Genomic DNA, 17313 nt, shown 5'->3' on the forward strand with positions numbered 1-17313 from the left:
GTTCAACCCTGGTAGTTAAATGCACAGAACAGAAAGAAGTTTCACAGAATGCTTCTGTGTAGTTTATATTTGAATATATTCCTTTTTCCACTATTACCCTCTTAGCGCTCCGAGTGTCCACTTGCATTTTCTTCAGAAAGAGTGTTCTGAACTGCGCAATCAAAAGTATGGTTTAACTCTGTTAGCTGAATGCACATATCAGAAATAAGTTTCAAACAATGCTTCTGTGTAGTTTTTATTTGAAGATATTATTTTTCCCAATATAGGCCTCTTAGCGCTCATAATGTCCAATTGCTATTTCTACAGAAAGAGTGTTTCAGAACGGCTGAATCAAATGTAAGGTTCAACTCTCTTAGTTGAAAGCACAGAACAGAAAGAAGTTTCAGAGAATGCTTCTGTGTAGTATTTAGTTGAAGATACTTTTTTGGACTATTACCCACTTAGCGCTCTGAATATCAACTGGCAGTTTCTACACAAAGAGTGTTTCAGAACTGCTCCTTCAAAAGTAAGGCTCAACTCTGTTAGTTGAATGCGGAGAACAGAAAGGGGTTTCAGAGAATGCTTCTGTGTAGTTTTTAATTGGAGATATTCCTTTTTCCTCTATTACAATCTTAGAGCTCCGAATGTCCACTTGCATTTTCTACAAAAAGAGTGTTTCATAACTGCTCAATCAAAAATATGGTTTAGCTCTGTTAACTGAATTTACAGATCAGAAATAAGTTTCACAGAATGCATCTGTGTAGTTTTTATTTGAAAATATTCTTTTTCCCAATGTAGGCCTCTTAGCGCTTAGAATGTCCAATTGCATTTTCTACAGAAAGAGTGTTTCAGAACGGCTCAATCAAAAGTAAGGTTCAACTCTGTTAGTTGAATGCACAGAACAGAAAGAAGTTTCACAGAATGCTACTGGGTAGTTTATATTTGAATATATTCCTTTTTCCACTATTACCCTCTTAGAGCTCCGAATGTCCACTTGCATTTTTTATAGAAAGAGTGTTCGGAACTGCGCAATCAAAAGTGTGGTTTAACTCTGTTAGCTGAATGCACATATCAGAAATAAGATTCACACAATGCTTCTGTGTAGTTTTTATTTGAAGATATTATTTTTCCCAATATAGGCCTCTTAGCGCTCAGAATGTCCAATTCCAGTTTGTACAGAAAGAGTGTTTCAGAACGGCTCAATCAAAGTAAGGTTCAACTCTGTTAGTTGAATGCACAGAACAGAAAGAAGTTTCATACAATGCTTCTGTGTAGTTTATATTTGAACATATTCTTTTTTCGACTATTACCCACTTAGCGCTACGAATGTCCAGTTGCATTTTCTACAGACAGAGTGTTTCAAAACTGCTCAATCAAAAGTATGGTTTAACTCTGTTAGCTGAATGCTCAGATCAGAAAGAAGTTTCACAGAATGCTTCTGTGTAGTTTGTATTTGAATATATTCCTTTTTCCACTACTACCCTCTTAGCGCTCCAAATGTCCAGTTGCATTTTCTACAGAAAGAGTGTTCAGATCTGCTCAATCAAATGTATGGTTTAACTGTGTTAGCTGAATGCACAGATCAGAAAGAAGTTTCACAGAATGATTCTGTGCAGTTTATATTTGAAGACATTCCTTTTTCCACTATTACCCTCCTAGCGCTCCGAATCTCCACTTGCATTTTCTACAGAAAGAGTGTTTCAGAACGGCTCAATCAAAACTAAGGTTCAAATCTGTTAGTTGAATGCACAGAACAGAATGTAGTTTCACAGATTGCTTCTGTGTAGTTTGTATTTGAAGATATTCCTTTTTCCACTGTTACCCTCTTAGAGCTCAGAATGTCCACTTGCATTTTCCACAGAAAGTGTGTTCAGAACTGCTCTATCAAATGTATGGTTTAACTCTGTTAGGTGAATGCACAGATCAGAAATAAGTTTCACAGAATTCTTCTGTGTAGTTTATATTTGAAGATATTCCATTTTCCACTATTACCCACTTAGCGCTCTGAATGTCCAGTTGCATTTTCTACAGAAAGAGTGTTTCAGAACTGCTCAATCAAAAGTATGGTTTAACTCTGTTAGCTGAATGCACAGATCAGAAAGAAGTTTCACAGAATGCTGCTGTGTAGTGTTTATATGAAGATATTCTTTTTACCAATATAGGCCGCTTAGCGCACAGAATGTCCAATTGCATTTTCTACAGAAAGAGTGTTTCAGAAAGGCTCAATCAAAAGTAAGGTTCAACTCTGTTAGTTGAATGAACAGAACAGAAAGAAGTTTCAGAGAATGATTCTGTGTAGTTTATATTTGAAGATATTCCTTTTTCCACTATTACCTTCTAAGCGCTCCGAATGTCCACTTGCATTTTCTACAGAAAGAGTGTTTCCGAACTGCTCAATCAAAAGTATGGTTTAACTCTGTTAGCTGAATGCACAGATCAGTACGAAGTTTCACAGAATATTTCTGTGTAGTTTTTATTTGAAGATAGTCCTTTCTCAAATATAGGCCTCTTAGCGCTCCGAATATCCAATTGCAGTTTCTACAGAAAGAGTGTTTCAGAACGGCTCAATGAAAAGTAGGGTTCAACTCTTTTAGTTGAATTCACAGAACAGAAAGAAGTTTCACAGAATGCTTCTGTGTAGTATTTATTTGAAGGTATTCCTTTTTCCACTATTAACCTCTTAGCGCTCCAAATGTCCAGTTGCATTTTCTACAGAAGGAGTGTTCAGAACTGCTCAATCATAAGTGTGGTTTAACCCTGTTAGGTGAATGCACAGATCAGAAAGAACCTTCACAGAATTCTTCTGTGTAGTTTATATTTGAAGATATTCCATTTTCCACTATTACACACTTAGCGCTCTGAATCTCCAGTTGCATTTTCTACAGAAAGAGTGTTTCAGAACTGCTCAATCAAAAGAATGGTTTTACTCTGTTAGCTGAATGCACAGAACAGAAAGAAGTTTCACAGAATGCTGCGGTGTAATGTTTATATGAAGATATTCTTTTTACCAATATAGGCCTCTTAGCGCTCAGAATGTCCAATTGCAGTTTCTACAGAAAGAGTGTTTCAGAAAGGCTCAATCAAAAGTAAGGTTCAACTCTGTTAGTTGAATGCACAGAACAGAAAGAAGTTTCACAGAATGCTTCTGTGTAGTTTATATTTGAATATATTACTTTTTCCACTACTACCCTCTTAGCGCTCCAAATGTCCAGTTGCATTTTCTACAGAAAGAGTGTTCAGAACCGCTAAATCAAATGTATGATTTAACTCTCTTAGCTGAATGCACAGATTAGAAAAATGTTGCACAGAATGCTTCTGTGTAGTTTTTATTTGAAGATATTCTTTTTCCCAATATAGGCCTCTTAGCGCTCAGATTGTCCAATTGCAGTTTCTACAGAAAGAGTGTTTCAGAATGGCTCTTTCAAAAGTAAGGTTCAACTCTGTTATTTGAACGCACAGAACAGAAAGTAGTTTCACAGAATGCTTCTCTGTAGTTCATATTTGACGATATTACTTTTTCCACTATTACCCTCTTAGAGCTCCGAATGTCCACTTGCATTTTCTACAGAAAGAGTGTTCAGAACTGCTCAATCAAAAGTATGGTTTAACTCTGTTAGTTGAATGCACAGATCAGAAAGTAGTTTCACAGAATTCTTCTGTGTAGTTTTTATTTGAAGATATTCCTTTTTCCAATATAGGTCTCTTAGCGCTCAGAATGTCTAATTGCAGTATCTACAGAAAGAGAGTTTCAGAACTGCTCAATCAAAAGTAAGGTTCAATACTGTTAGTTGAATGCACGGAACAGAAAGAAGTTTCATAGAATGCTTCTGTGTAGTTTATATTTGAAGATATTCCTTTTTCCACTATTACTCTCTTAGCGCTCCGAATCACCACTTGCATTTTCTACAGAAAGAGTGTTTCAGAACGGCTCAATCAAAAGTAAGGTTGAACTCTTTTAGTTGAATGCACAGAACAGAAAGAAGTTTAACAGAATGCTTCTGTGTAGTATTTAGTTATAGATATTCCTTTTTCGACTATTACCCTCTTAGCGTTCCGAATGTCCACTGGCAGTTTCTACACAAAGAGTGTTTCAGAACAGCTCCTTCAAAGTAAGGCTCAAATCTGTTAGTTGAATGCAGAGAACAGAAAGGAGTTTCAGAGAATGCTTCTGTGTAGTTTTAATTTGGGGATATTCCTTTTTCCACTAATACAATCTTAGCGCTCCGAATGTCCACTTGCATTTTGTACAGAAAGAGTGTCTCATAACTTCTCAATCAAAAGTATGGTTTAACTCTGTTAGCTGAATGCACAGATCAGAAATAAGTTTCACAGAATGCTTCTGAGTAGTTTTTATTTGGAGATATTCTTTTTCCCAATATAGGCCACTTAGCGCTCAGAATGTCCAATTGCAGTTTCTACAGAATGAGTGTTTCAGAAGGCTCAATCAAAAGTAAGGTTCAACTCTGTTAGTTGAATGCACAGAACAGAAAGAAGTTTCACAGAATGCTTCTGTGTAGTTTATATTTGAATGTATTCCTTTTTCCACTATTACCATCTTAGCGCTCCGAATGTCCACTTGCATTTTCTACAGAAAGAGGGTTTCAGAACGGCTGAATCAAAAGTAAGGTTCAACTCTGTTAGTTGAATGCACACAACAGCAAGAAGTTTCACAGAATGCTTCTGTGTAGTTTATATTTGAATATATTCCTTTTTCCAGTATTACCCTCTTAGTGCTCTGAATGTACACTTGCATTTTCTACAGAAAGAGTGTTCAGAACGGCTCAATCAAAAGTATGGTTTTACTCTGTTATTTGAATGCACATATCAGAAATAAGTTTCACAGAATCCTTCCGTGTAGTATTTTTTTGAAGATATTCCTTTTTCGACTATTATCCTCTTAGCTCTCCGAATGTCCAATTTCAGTTTCTACACAAAGAGTGTTTCAGAACTGCTCCTTCAAAAGTAGGGCTCAACTCTGTTAGTTGAATGCAGAGAACAGAAAGAAGTTTCACAGAATGCCTCTGTGTAGTTTGTATTTGAATATATTCCCTTTTTCAGTATTACCCTCTTAGCGCTCCGAATGTCCACTTGCATTTTCTACAGAAAGAGTGTTCAGAACTGCTCAATCAAAAGTATGGTTTAACTCTGTTAGCTGAAGGCACAGATCAGAAAGAATTTTCACAGAATGCTTCTGTGTACTTTTTATTTGAAGATATTCCTTTCTCCAATATAGGAGTCTTAGCGCTCAGAATGTCCAATTGCAGTATCTACAGAAAGAGTGTTTCAGAACGGCTCAATCAAATGTAAGGTTCAACTCTGTTAGTTGAATGAACGGAACAGAAAGAAGTTTCATAGAATGCTTCTGTGTAGTTTATATTTGAAGATGTTCCTTTTTCCACTATTACCTTCTAAGCGCTCCGAATGGCCACTTGCATTTTCTACAGAAAGAGTGTTTCCGAACTGCTCAATCAAAAGTATGGTTTAATTCTGTTAGCTGAATGCACAGATCAGTACGAAGTTTCACGGAATGCTTCTGTGTAGTTTTTATTTGAAGATAGTCCTTTTTCCAATATAGGCCTCTTAGCGCTCCGAATATCCAATTGCAGTTTCTACAGAAAGAGTGTTTCAGAATGGCTCAATCAAAAGTAGGGTTCAACTCTTTTAGTTGAATGCACAGAACAGAAAGTAGTTTCACAGAATGCTTCTGTGTAGTATTTATTTGAAGATATTCCTTTTTCCATTACCCTCTTAGCGCTCCGAATGTCCACTTGCAGTTTCTACAGAAAGAGTGTTTCAGGACTGCTCCTTCAAAAATAATTCTCAACCCTGTTAGTTGAAAGCAGAGAACAGAAACAAGTTTCAGAGAATGCCTCCGTGTAGTTTTTATTTGAAGATAATCCTTTTTCCACATTTACCATCTTAGCGCACCGAAAGACCACTTGCATTTTCTACAGAAAGAGTGTTTCAGAACTGCTAAATCAAAAGTATCGTTTAACTCTGTTAGCTGAATGCACAGATAAGAAAGAAGTTTCACAGAATGCATCTGTGTAGTTTTTATTTGAAGATATTCTTTATCCCAATATAGGCATCATAGCGCTCAGTATGTTAAATTGCAGTTTCCACAGAAAGAGTGTTTCAGAACGGCTCAATCAAAAGTAAGGTTCAACTCTGTTAGTTGAATGCACAGAACAAAAAGAAGTTTCACAGAATGCTTCTGAGTAGTTTATATTTGAATATATTCCTTTTTCCACTATTACCCTCTTAGCGCTCCGAATGTCCACTTGCATTTTCTACATAAAGAGTGTTCAGAACGGCTCAATCAAAAATATGGTTTTACTCTGTTAGTTAAATGCACATATCAGAAATAAGTTTCAGAGAAGGCTTCTGTGTAGTATTTAATTGAAGATATTCCTTTTTCGAATATTACCCTCTTAGCGCTCCGAATGTCCACTGACAGTTTCTACACAAAGTGTTTTTCAGAACTGCTCCTTCAAAAGTAATGCTCAACACTGTAAGTTGAATGCAGAGAACACAAAGAAGTTTCACAGAATGGTTCTGTGTAGTTTATATTTGAATATATTCCTTTTTTCAGTATTACCCTCTTAGCGCTCCGAATGTCCACCTGCATTTTCTACAAAAAGAGTGTTCACAACTGCTCAATCAAATGTATGGTTTATCTCTGTTAGCTGAATGCACATATCAGTACGAAGTTTCACAGAATGCTTCTGTGTAGTTTTTATTTGAAGATAGTCCTTTTTCAAAGATAGGCCTCTTAGCGCTCCGAATATCCAATTGCAGTTTCTACAGAAAGAGTGTTTCAGAATGGCAAAATGAAAAGTAGGGTTCAACACTTTTAGTTGAATTCACAGAACAGAAGGTAGTTTCACAGATTGCTTCTGTGTAGTATTTATTTGAAGGTATTCCTTTTTCCACTATTTCCCTAGTAGCGCTCGGAATGTCCACTTGCCGTTTCTACAGAAAGTGTGTTTCAGGGCTGCTCCTTCAAAAATAAGGCTCAACTCTGTTAGTTGAATGCAGAGAACAGAAAGAAGTTTCAGAGAATGCCTCTGTGTAGTTTTTATTTGAAGATATTCCTTTTTCCACAATTACCAACTTAGCGCACCGAATGTCCACTTGCATTTTCTACAGAAAGAGTGTTTCAGAACTGCTAAATCAAATGTATCGTTTAATTCTGTTAGCTGAATGCACAGATCAGAAAGAAGTTTCAGAGAATGCATCTCTGTAGTTTTTATTTGAAGATATTATTTTTCTCAATATAGGCCTCTTAGCGTTCAGAAATCCAATTACAGTTTCTACAGAAAGAGTGTTTCAGAACTGCTCAATCAAAATTAAGGTTCAACTCTGTTAGTTGAATGCACAGAACAGAATGTAGTTTCACAGATTGCTTCTGTGTAGTTTATATTTGAAGATATTCCTTTTTCCACTGTTACCCTCTTAGATCTCCGAATGTCCACTTGCATTTTCTACAGAAAGTGTGTTCAGAACTGCTCTATCAAAAGTATGGTTTAACTCTGTTAGGTGAATGCACAGATCAGAAATAAGTTTCACAGAATTCTTCTGTGTAGTTTATATTTGAAGATATTCCATTTTCCACTATTACCCACTTAGCGCTCTGAATGTCCAGTTGCATTTTCTACAGAAAAAGTGTTTCAGAACTGCTCAATCAAAAGTATGGTTTAACTCTGTTAGCTGAATGCACAGATCAGAAAGAAGTTTCACAGAATGCTGCTGTGTAGTGTTTATATGAAGATATTCTTTTTACCAATATAGGCCTCTTAGCGCTCAGAATGTCCAATTGCAGTTTCTACAGAAAGAGTGTTTCAGAAAGGCTCAATCAAAAGTAAGGTTCAACTATGTTAGTTGAATGCACAGAACAGAAAGAAGTTTCACAGAATGCTTCTGTGTAGTTTATATTTGAATATATTCCTTTTTGCACTACTACCCTCTTAGCGCTCCAAATATCCAGTTGCATTTTCTACAGAAAGAGTGTTCAGAACTGATCAATCAAATGTATGATTTAACTCTGTTAGCTGAATGCACAGATCAGAAGTTTCACAGAATGCTTCTGTGTAGTTTTTATTTGAAGATATTCTTTTTCCCAATATAGGCCTCTTATCGCTCAGATTGTCCAATTGAATTTTCTACAGAAAGAGTGTTTCAGAATGGCTCTATCAAAAGTAAGGTTCAACTCTGTTATTTGAATGCACAGAACAGAAAGTAGTTTCACAGAATGCTTGTCTGTAGTTCTTATTTGATGATATTACTTTTTCCACTATTACCCTCTTAGAGCTCCGAATGTCCACTTGCATTTTCTACAGAAAGAGTGTTCAGAACTGCTCAATCAAAAGTATGGTTTAACTCTGTTAGTTGAATGCACAGATCAGAAAGAAGTTTCACAGAATACTTCTGTGTAGTCTTTATTTGAAGATATTCCTTTTTCCAATATAGGACTCTTAGCTCTCAGAATTTCCAATTGCAGTATCTACAGAAAGAGAGTTTCAGAACTGGTCAATCAAAAGTAAGGTTCAATATTGTTAGTTGAATGCAAGGAACAGAAAGAATTTTTACAGAATGCTTCTGTGTGGTTTATATTTGAAGATATTCCTTTTTCCACTATTACCCTCTTAGCGCTCCGAATCACCACTTGCATTTTCTACAGAAAGAGTGTTTCAGAACGGCTCAATCAAAAGTAAGGTTGAACTCTTTTAGTTGAATGCACAGAACAGAAAGAAGTTTCACAGAATGCTTCTGTTTAGTATTTAGTTGAAGATATTCCTTTTTCGACTATTACCCTCTTAGCGTTCCGAATGTCCACTGGCAGTTTCTACACAAAGAGTGTTTCAGAACAGCTCCTTCAAAAGTAAGGCTCAACTCTGTTAGTTTAATGCAGAGAACAGAAAGGAGTTTCAGAGAATGCTTCTCTGTAGTTTTTTTTTGGGGATATTCCTTTTTCCACTATTACAATCTTAGCGCTCCTAATGTCCACTTGCATTTCCTACAGAAATAGTGTTTAATAACTGCTCAATCAAAAGTATGGTTTAACTCTGTTAGCTGAATGCACAGATCAGAAATAAGTTTCACAGAATTCTTCTGAGTAGTTTTTATTTGGAGATATTCTTTTTCCCAATATAGGCCACTTAGCGCTCAGAATGTCCAATTGCAGTTTCTACAGAATGAGTGTTTCAGGACGGCTCAATCAAAAGTAAGGTTCAACTCTGTTAGTTGAATGCACAGAACAGAAAGAAGTTTCACAGAATTCTTCTGTGTAGTTTATATTTGAGTATATTCCTTTTTCGAGTATTACCTTCTTAGTGCTCCGAATGTCCACTTGCATTTTCTTCAGAAAGAGTGTTCATAAGGGCTCAATCAAAAGTATGGTTGTACTCTGTTAGTTGAATGCACATATCAGAAATAAGTTTCACAGAATGCTTCTGTGTAGTATTTAGCTGAAGATATTCCTTTTTCGACTATTATCCTCTTAGCTCTCCGAATGTCCAATTTCAGTTTCTACACAAAGAGTGTTTCAGAACTGCTCCTTCAAAAGTAAGGCTCAACTCTGTTAGTTGAATGCAGAGAACAGAAAGAAGTTGCAGAGAACAGAAAGAAATTTCACAGAATGCTTCTGTGTACTTTATATTTGAATATATTCCTTTTTCCACTACTACCCTCTTAGCACTCCAAATGTCCAGTTGCATTTTCTACAGAAAGAGTGTTCAGAACTGCTCAATCAAAAGTACGGTTTAACTCTGTTAGCTGAATGCACAGATCAGAAAGAAGTTTCACAGAATGATTCTGTGTAGTTTATATTTGAAGATATTCCTTTCTGTTCTCTGCATTAAAATCAATCAAAAATTATATTGAAATTGAAATACTGAATTTTATACTAAAGACAAGGCATCCAACTGAAAATGAAATTTTCCAGGTGAAAATTTCCAAATCATAAATATGTAGGGACAAAAAACTTTATTTATAAAGAAAAAGATAATTCTAATTAATTGATGATTCAAAGGTTTACAACTTTAAAAGTAAATATTATCTTTGAAGTAAAGTCCATTTAAATTATTTATGCCGCCAAAATTTTAGTAATTGTATATGTATATCATGTAAACTTTTTCGAGAAAGATGGAATTGGAAATGTTAGAGTATTATGCGGAAAAAGTCACCTAAAGGAAAAAATTATCTCCTCATGAAGGATTACTTTAGCCACTTTGACAGGTGTAGGTAAAAGAACACTAAATGCACATCAATATGATTAGGAGATGCGCGCTTAGAAATACGTTATCATTGAAAAGAGAATTGTATTATCAGGTTTGCAGGGGCCCTTCTTATCCTTCATATTTATGTAACTTTGTCATCTATAGAAAGATTATAGGAATTTTAAAAATAGCTGATAGTTAAGAAACATCACCATAACACTGTGCTGAATGCATAATAAAACATTTCCCTTCTCTCTAAAAGCCTTTTAAAATTATGTACCATAATCAGTATGGCCAGCAGAGGGTCATTTCCATGTTCAAGTTCCTCTGTTTCTCGAGGGTGAGAATCCTTCTATAGTCTTCTGAGGGTGACACTGTAGTGTTTTCTTAGCCTGATTATTTTTATCTATTTTTTCCGATGCTTTCCTTTGTATATTTACATTTTACATATTGAAAGTTATTTTTTCAAATATTTTATATGCAAGTTTACAAAGTACAACGACTGTACATTAAAATAACTTATTTATGCCATATGGAAGATTAAATATAATTTTACAATATCTAATATTGATTGTTTAGTTTCTAATCATTGATACTTGACATGATTTTTCCCAGCATACCTCAAAATATTCTTCAAAATCCTGCGAATTAATTCCTGTAACACTTCTGAGGTGTATTAATAAGCTAGAGATGTAAAGAAGATTTGCAGAGAAAATTAGGTTCCCAAATTAGAAATTTTGTCCCACTATCGACTAGAAACCTCTTGAAATGATCAAAAACAATAATAATGCATGTCATAGAGGAAAACCAATAAGGCTGCTGCAGCATGACTACCTCTGTGACCTCAGACAAGTTACGTGTGGGTCCCTACTTCTGTGACCTCAGACAAGTTACGTGTGGGTCCGCACTTATTTTCTTCATCTCTAATAAATATTTGACAAATCTCATTTTCAAAAGTCTTTTAAGGCCTATCCACCTTTATTTTTCAGATGGAGTTTTGCTCTCATTGCCCAGGCTGCAGTGCAATGTCATGGTCTCGGCTCACACAACCTCCGACTCCCGGGTTCATGTGATTCTCCTGCCTCCACCTCCTGAGTAGCTGGGATTACAGGTGCGCAACACAACGCCCAGCTAATTTTTTGTATTTTTAGTAGAGATGGGGTTTCACCATGTTGGTCAGGCTGGTCTTGAACTCCCGACCTCAGGTGATCTGCACGCCTCGGCCTCTCAAAGTGCTGGGATTACAGGCATGAGCAACCGCGGCCTGTGAGGGCTTTCTACTTTTAAGATGTCAGGACGTATAGCCTGGGAGGTAAATGGTAGTATATATATACATATATATATATATGTATATATATATACACACACACACACACTGTATATATATACATATATACGGTATATTATACTATATATACATATATACTGAATATTATACTCTATATATACATATCTACTGTATATTATATGTATATATATATATACACATACACACATACACACATGAGACAGAGAGAAGAGATAGACAATTTCATGTGAAAATATAAACTGTTAACATAATATTTTGCTTCTCTGAGGAATATTTAGCATTGTTCTCAATCTTCTCTGCAGAATTTAAGCATTTTTCTCAGAACTCACCAGATAGAATGAGGGAGGGGCCATATGATACGAGCCAGAGATGAAGGGAGAACAATAGAGAGGGTGCTTTGGGAAAAATAGTACAGTAAGGCTAGGGAATACTTCTCTCCAACAAAAAGACCAAGGTCACAGCTGTATCTCTTCAGAAGCCAAACTTTCTTTTAAAATGTCAATTTCCATCTATTTCTTGCTTCACAGACATTCCATTCATTGCTGGATTTCAAATAAAGCCTTTCCATGTGCAACCTTTCTATAGAAAAAGAGAAATATGGGGGACAGTACAGTCTAAGAAGTGATTAAGAATATCTAGTGGACTTTCCCAGACTGTAAATCTTTACATATATCTGAGCCTAATGAGGTGATTTATTGTGCTATAATGCACAGTGAACTATACAGATGCTTCTTTTTGATCATGCTGCAGAATGGAACTAAATACTAAATACCAAATAGCACTCCCATGATTCTTATACATGTCATTCATATGGCATATTTATGCTTTTTTATATAGCAATTCTTATTCTTAGCTCTTAGGCAATTACGGAATCTTTTTGTCATTTTAATAATCATGCTCCATTTGAGTTATGCAAGGTAGAAATTCTAAGTAGAAAATCTTGTTTTTATTGAAAGTTTTTAGTAAACATTTTGGAAAAAGTCTGTTTTTTGATGCTACTTCTGCACGCTTTCTCAACATGATATTACTTGGTATTGTCCTTATTAACCATAGTACACCATATTCTGCAAATGTTAGAGAGGGTTAAAAATCAGTCATGTATAAGTAAAGCTAATGAAATAGAAAGGAAACCATATTTAGGAAATGGAAGGCAGAAGCAAATGTATTAACCGTGAGTTAGAAACGGTTTAGTCTTTGGAGTGAAGCAGCAAGAGTTTAAAAATCTGGTTTGTGATTCACTAGCTTTGTGACCTTGGAGAATTACTTCAGATTTCTGAGTATCAGTTTAGTAGGTGATATCAATTGCAACTTCGCAGAAATATCACAAGTATTAAATAAAGGACTTAGTATCTGGGAGAGCATAGAAAATTACTAATAGTTACATTTTTGTTAATATTACCGTTATTATTATCATACGTATAGTATTTTCTTTCACTGACAATGCATTTAGGACATAAGGAGAACTATAGAACAGTGCTTCTCCAACTTAAATGCAGAGCATGAATCACCTGGAGTTTTGTCAAAATGCGAATTCTGACTCAGTAGCCCTGCAAACTAAGGAAATCTTGGTAATGCTGGTGCTGCTAGTTCACCAACAGACCACACGTTTTGCAACAGCTATATAGAATGTCCTGTTTCTTTTTTTAATCACAAAACATGGCAAGCTCTAAAATAAAGCAGAATAACAGATTTAAATGTTAATACTCATGTCCTCAATTTATAATTTCTCCCTCCCTAACAATGGTATAATTCTGATTAAAAATTAGCAAAGAAAAAAATGGAAATTAATCTTCCTATGTTTATTCTTTTAACAAATTCTGTGTGATTACTACTGGGTTACTTGCTGTAGGAAATAGAAAAATTGCTTTGACATAGATCCTCAAGAATCTGTCCCACTACAAGCTTATTTTTGTAGGAAGCTAAAAGATTTATATAAATAACCGTAATTAAAGAGACAAATGAAGAAGTGCAATGAAAGACGTAGGGAAAGTGCTAGAGGAGTTCGGGGTGGAGGAAAATTATCCTAAAATAATATCTATGCGTAACATTATGCTATCTTCCCTAACCAGCGCTTGACCAGATTGTCACAGTGAACTTTGGTCCTTTCTTATATCTTAGTTTTGGTTCCCACATCCTTCTGTTTGGGGAAGTTCTTGTTTTCCTCATGTAATGACAACAACACTTAAACAATGTATACTAGATAAAAGGAACTATATTGCTTGCTTTATTTACATAGTTAATTTAATTTGTACAATGAACTATGAAGTAATCAGCATTATTTCCTTCATTTTACATATGAGAAAATGGAGAATCAGCGACATTGAATCATCTCAAGTTTCTAAAATATCCACTCTCACCAGGCTGTTTACCCTGTTTTTGTCTGTATGCTGCTATAACAAAATGCCACAGATTGAGTAATTCATAAAAAACAGAAATGTATTTCTCACAGTTCTGGGGCTGAGAAGTCCGAAATCAAGGCAGCGGAGATTTGGCAGTTGGTCCCGAGGTGGCACCTTCTTGCTTCGTCTTCACGTGACAAAAGTGGGCAAAAACGGACAATGTGACGACATGGCAGAAGAGACTGAGGAGCCCGGCATTCCTCTAAAGCATCTTTTACGAGGACGTTTATCTCATTCATGAGGGTGGATCCTTCTTCACTTAATCACTTAACCAAAAGCCCCATCTCTTGATATCATTGTCCTGGGATTTTAGTTTCAACATACAAACTTTGGATGGGCACATAGGTTCAAATCATAGCACCCTCCAAATTATAATGCCTCTCTCATGCCTGTTCTCCTTGAAGTACCCTCTGGTTTTGCTCTCTTCATTCTTGCCATCACAGTTAACCCTTCAGTTCCATTTCTTTAAGTAATCTCTAAATTTGTAAGATGGTTCCATCTTTTTTTTTTTGTATATGGCAGTCTCTCAAACATATTTGTCATATGAACTAAGCAGGTAAATATGTAAATGCCAGCTAAATTTTAGTGAATGATATAATGGCCTAAAGTTGTATCTACCCTTCAGCCAAATATATTTACTTTTAGTAGCAATCTCCTGTCATATACAAAGTCACGACTCTAGGGGTAAACATTTTAGCCTGTGGGTAAGATGTAAAGCAGTGGTATGTTATAGTGACAACTCACTGTCATAGCACTGGGACATGCTCCTCTATCTGCTACAAATTGAATCAACAAAATATATATGATTTTGTCAGATTTAAATGTATGCTCCTGTTAGTAAAATAAAAGTATGGGAAAACTTTACGGAGTAGATTTAATAGAAATGTTTTCCTGAGTTATCTGCCTTCTTTATTTTTATGTTATGCTTTAAGTCTATGGTCAATGTATAGAGCTATGATTGATGTGCTTTTCCAATTCTGTTCAGATCAGACAGGTTAATTTTCTTCTTTTAAATCTTCTTGAATTTTGTCTAACACTTTTTGTTCCAATTTCTTACTAGATTATACTCCCTTCCCTAACTGCTTCATGATTACTTATACACAAACAATATTATGATATTGACACATTGAATTCATTTTAGGTGATGATTTTGGTCATAAACATGAGCAGGTTGTGAAGTGTTTCAGCCATCCCAGGGCATGGCTGTGAGTCCCTTGTCTAATGTTTCAAAAAAATCTTGAATTTGTGATGATGCTGTGATGGTCCCTCAGATATTCTTACACACATCTTTGCCCCTTGTTCCCTCTAACTTTCCTCTTCTGATAAAAAAGCAAACACTGCCAAGCTCAAATGGAATTACATTTGGATGCAAGTGTCACTATGCAATGGTTGCCAATAAAAGTACACAAGGAATTTTATTATGGTGAATTAAAGGCAAACAGACTTCAGAGAAATGAGCACGAACATGAAAATGGCGCATGGTACGCGGATCTCACTGGAAAGTCATTCTGTACACAATGTTTTCACTAGAAAAATCCATTAGCTTTAGCTAGAAATTGAAATTACTTTGTAGGAAATCAGAATAAAATATGTGAAAACATTATATTCTGTGCAAGATTAATACCACGCCTGGTGTTGAAAGGTTTGTGGTCTTGCTTCGACGATGCTAAAAGGTCAGAAACCACAAAGATGCATATGTGTTGTCGTTTGCACAGTTACTAATTTTTCTCATTATTTCCATAATGCGATGTGCTGTTTCAACAGAGAAACCCTCTGGAGAGTGGTTTGCACTGTTTTCAGGCAGCTCTTTTGCTTTCATGTTTTGGCCTTGGCCAGGGAATTCAGACAGACTTTTCAGTTATTGTCGACAAGAATGTATTCATTTATTGTTTTAAATAATAATAAATAGATTTTAAAATTACTGTACATTACTGCACTTTAAACGCCATGAGGTCAAGGACTCTGAAGTCTGGACATCATTGTATACCCTACATCTTGCACAAGGTTTAGAAAAAATGGCATGGACACCTATTTTTTGAATCAATAAATGAATACATAAAAGAATTCCAAACTCTAGTCCAAGGTTTTAGATTAATAATGTATTAAAATGCGTAAAATTTATAGACAAAACTCTTCTTATTTAGAAGTTTATTCTTTAGTTGGAGAGATAAAATATATGCACATAAAAGCTTAAGGAAAAATAATAAGGGTTTTGAAGTACTTACTATGTGAAAAATTTAGCATAAATCTTACATCCATTTATTTAACACATTTTATACGTTGCATTATTTATATATAGTGCTGATTGGTAGAATTCATATGTGAACGGAACTATAAAAATTTTGAGGATAAGCACTAGAAACACAGAATAAATAGAGTGTTAACATGCAAAACACAGAAATACTTCAATTGACTAGGTGAAAGAAAAGATTTCTGGTTCCATGTACACTGATTATTGAGGGATGAGTATGACATTATTATGCCAGAATCAATAAATATTTTAAATAGGGAGAAAACTATAATTATATATCTTTGTGTTCAACAGGAGTAGCAGTACTGATAAAGTAGAAGTTTGTTATACCTTTTTTATAGTCTTTTAAAGTTGTTTATAAATAAAATCTACTCTTAGTTAATTAATGGTTGATGTTCATTGAAGTGTTTTCAAATTTTTGACCTCTGAATTGCCTTGTACATATGGAGAAATAAAGCTTGCCTAGCATAATTTCTTGAGTGGAGAATGAATGATCTGGATAGATTTGTTGACAATATGTCTGTACTTATTTTATTAATTCTTTAATCTTCATGAAGAAAAATATAAGAGTCATATTCTAGTATTTTATACCATGGAAAAAATGTCTTATCCTTTTCCTAAGGAAAAATACATCATGACACAAAAGTAAAGTTAATTAAATTACTTACTTTATTAATTAACTGTCTATTATTTCTGTGGGTTGAAGTAAATTTGATACTCAATGCTATTTAATCTAATTCTAAAAGCTTGAATGAGTAATGATTTTTTCATGTAAGGTTAGTTGAAATAAATTATCAATGATTTTCAGATTTAATATTAATTAGCTATTGCATATTCTTAATGGGAAATAAGTGTTTAAAAAGCCCTTTTTGGTTGCGAAAAGACCACGCCCATTGTAGACTTCTTAGAATACATCACATCTGGCCTCCTTTTTAGAGTGGGGAATTCAACTCATAAGTGGCTGGACATTGATTCTGAACATTTTGAACATTATTTGCCTGTCTTCACTCATACTGGTTGCTGTTCTTTTATAAGTAATCACCATGTTTAGCATGCACTTGAACTATTGTTACTTAGGGTGCTTGACTATTTACAAGTCTCACTAGGATTCTAGGTATTCATTAGTCTCGTGGTGTGTATTTGCTGATGGTCCTATTA

This window comes from Symphalangus syndactylus, chromosome 17, assembly GCF_028878055.3.
Source record: "Symphalangus syndactylus isolate Jambi chromosome 17, NHGRI_mSymSyn1-v2.1_pri, whole genome shotgun sequence".
In the NCBI taxonomy this organism is placed as follows: domain Eukaryota; kingdom Metazoa; phylum Chordata; class Mammalia; order Primates; family Hylobatidae; genus Symphalangus; species Symphalangus syndactylus.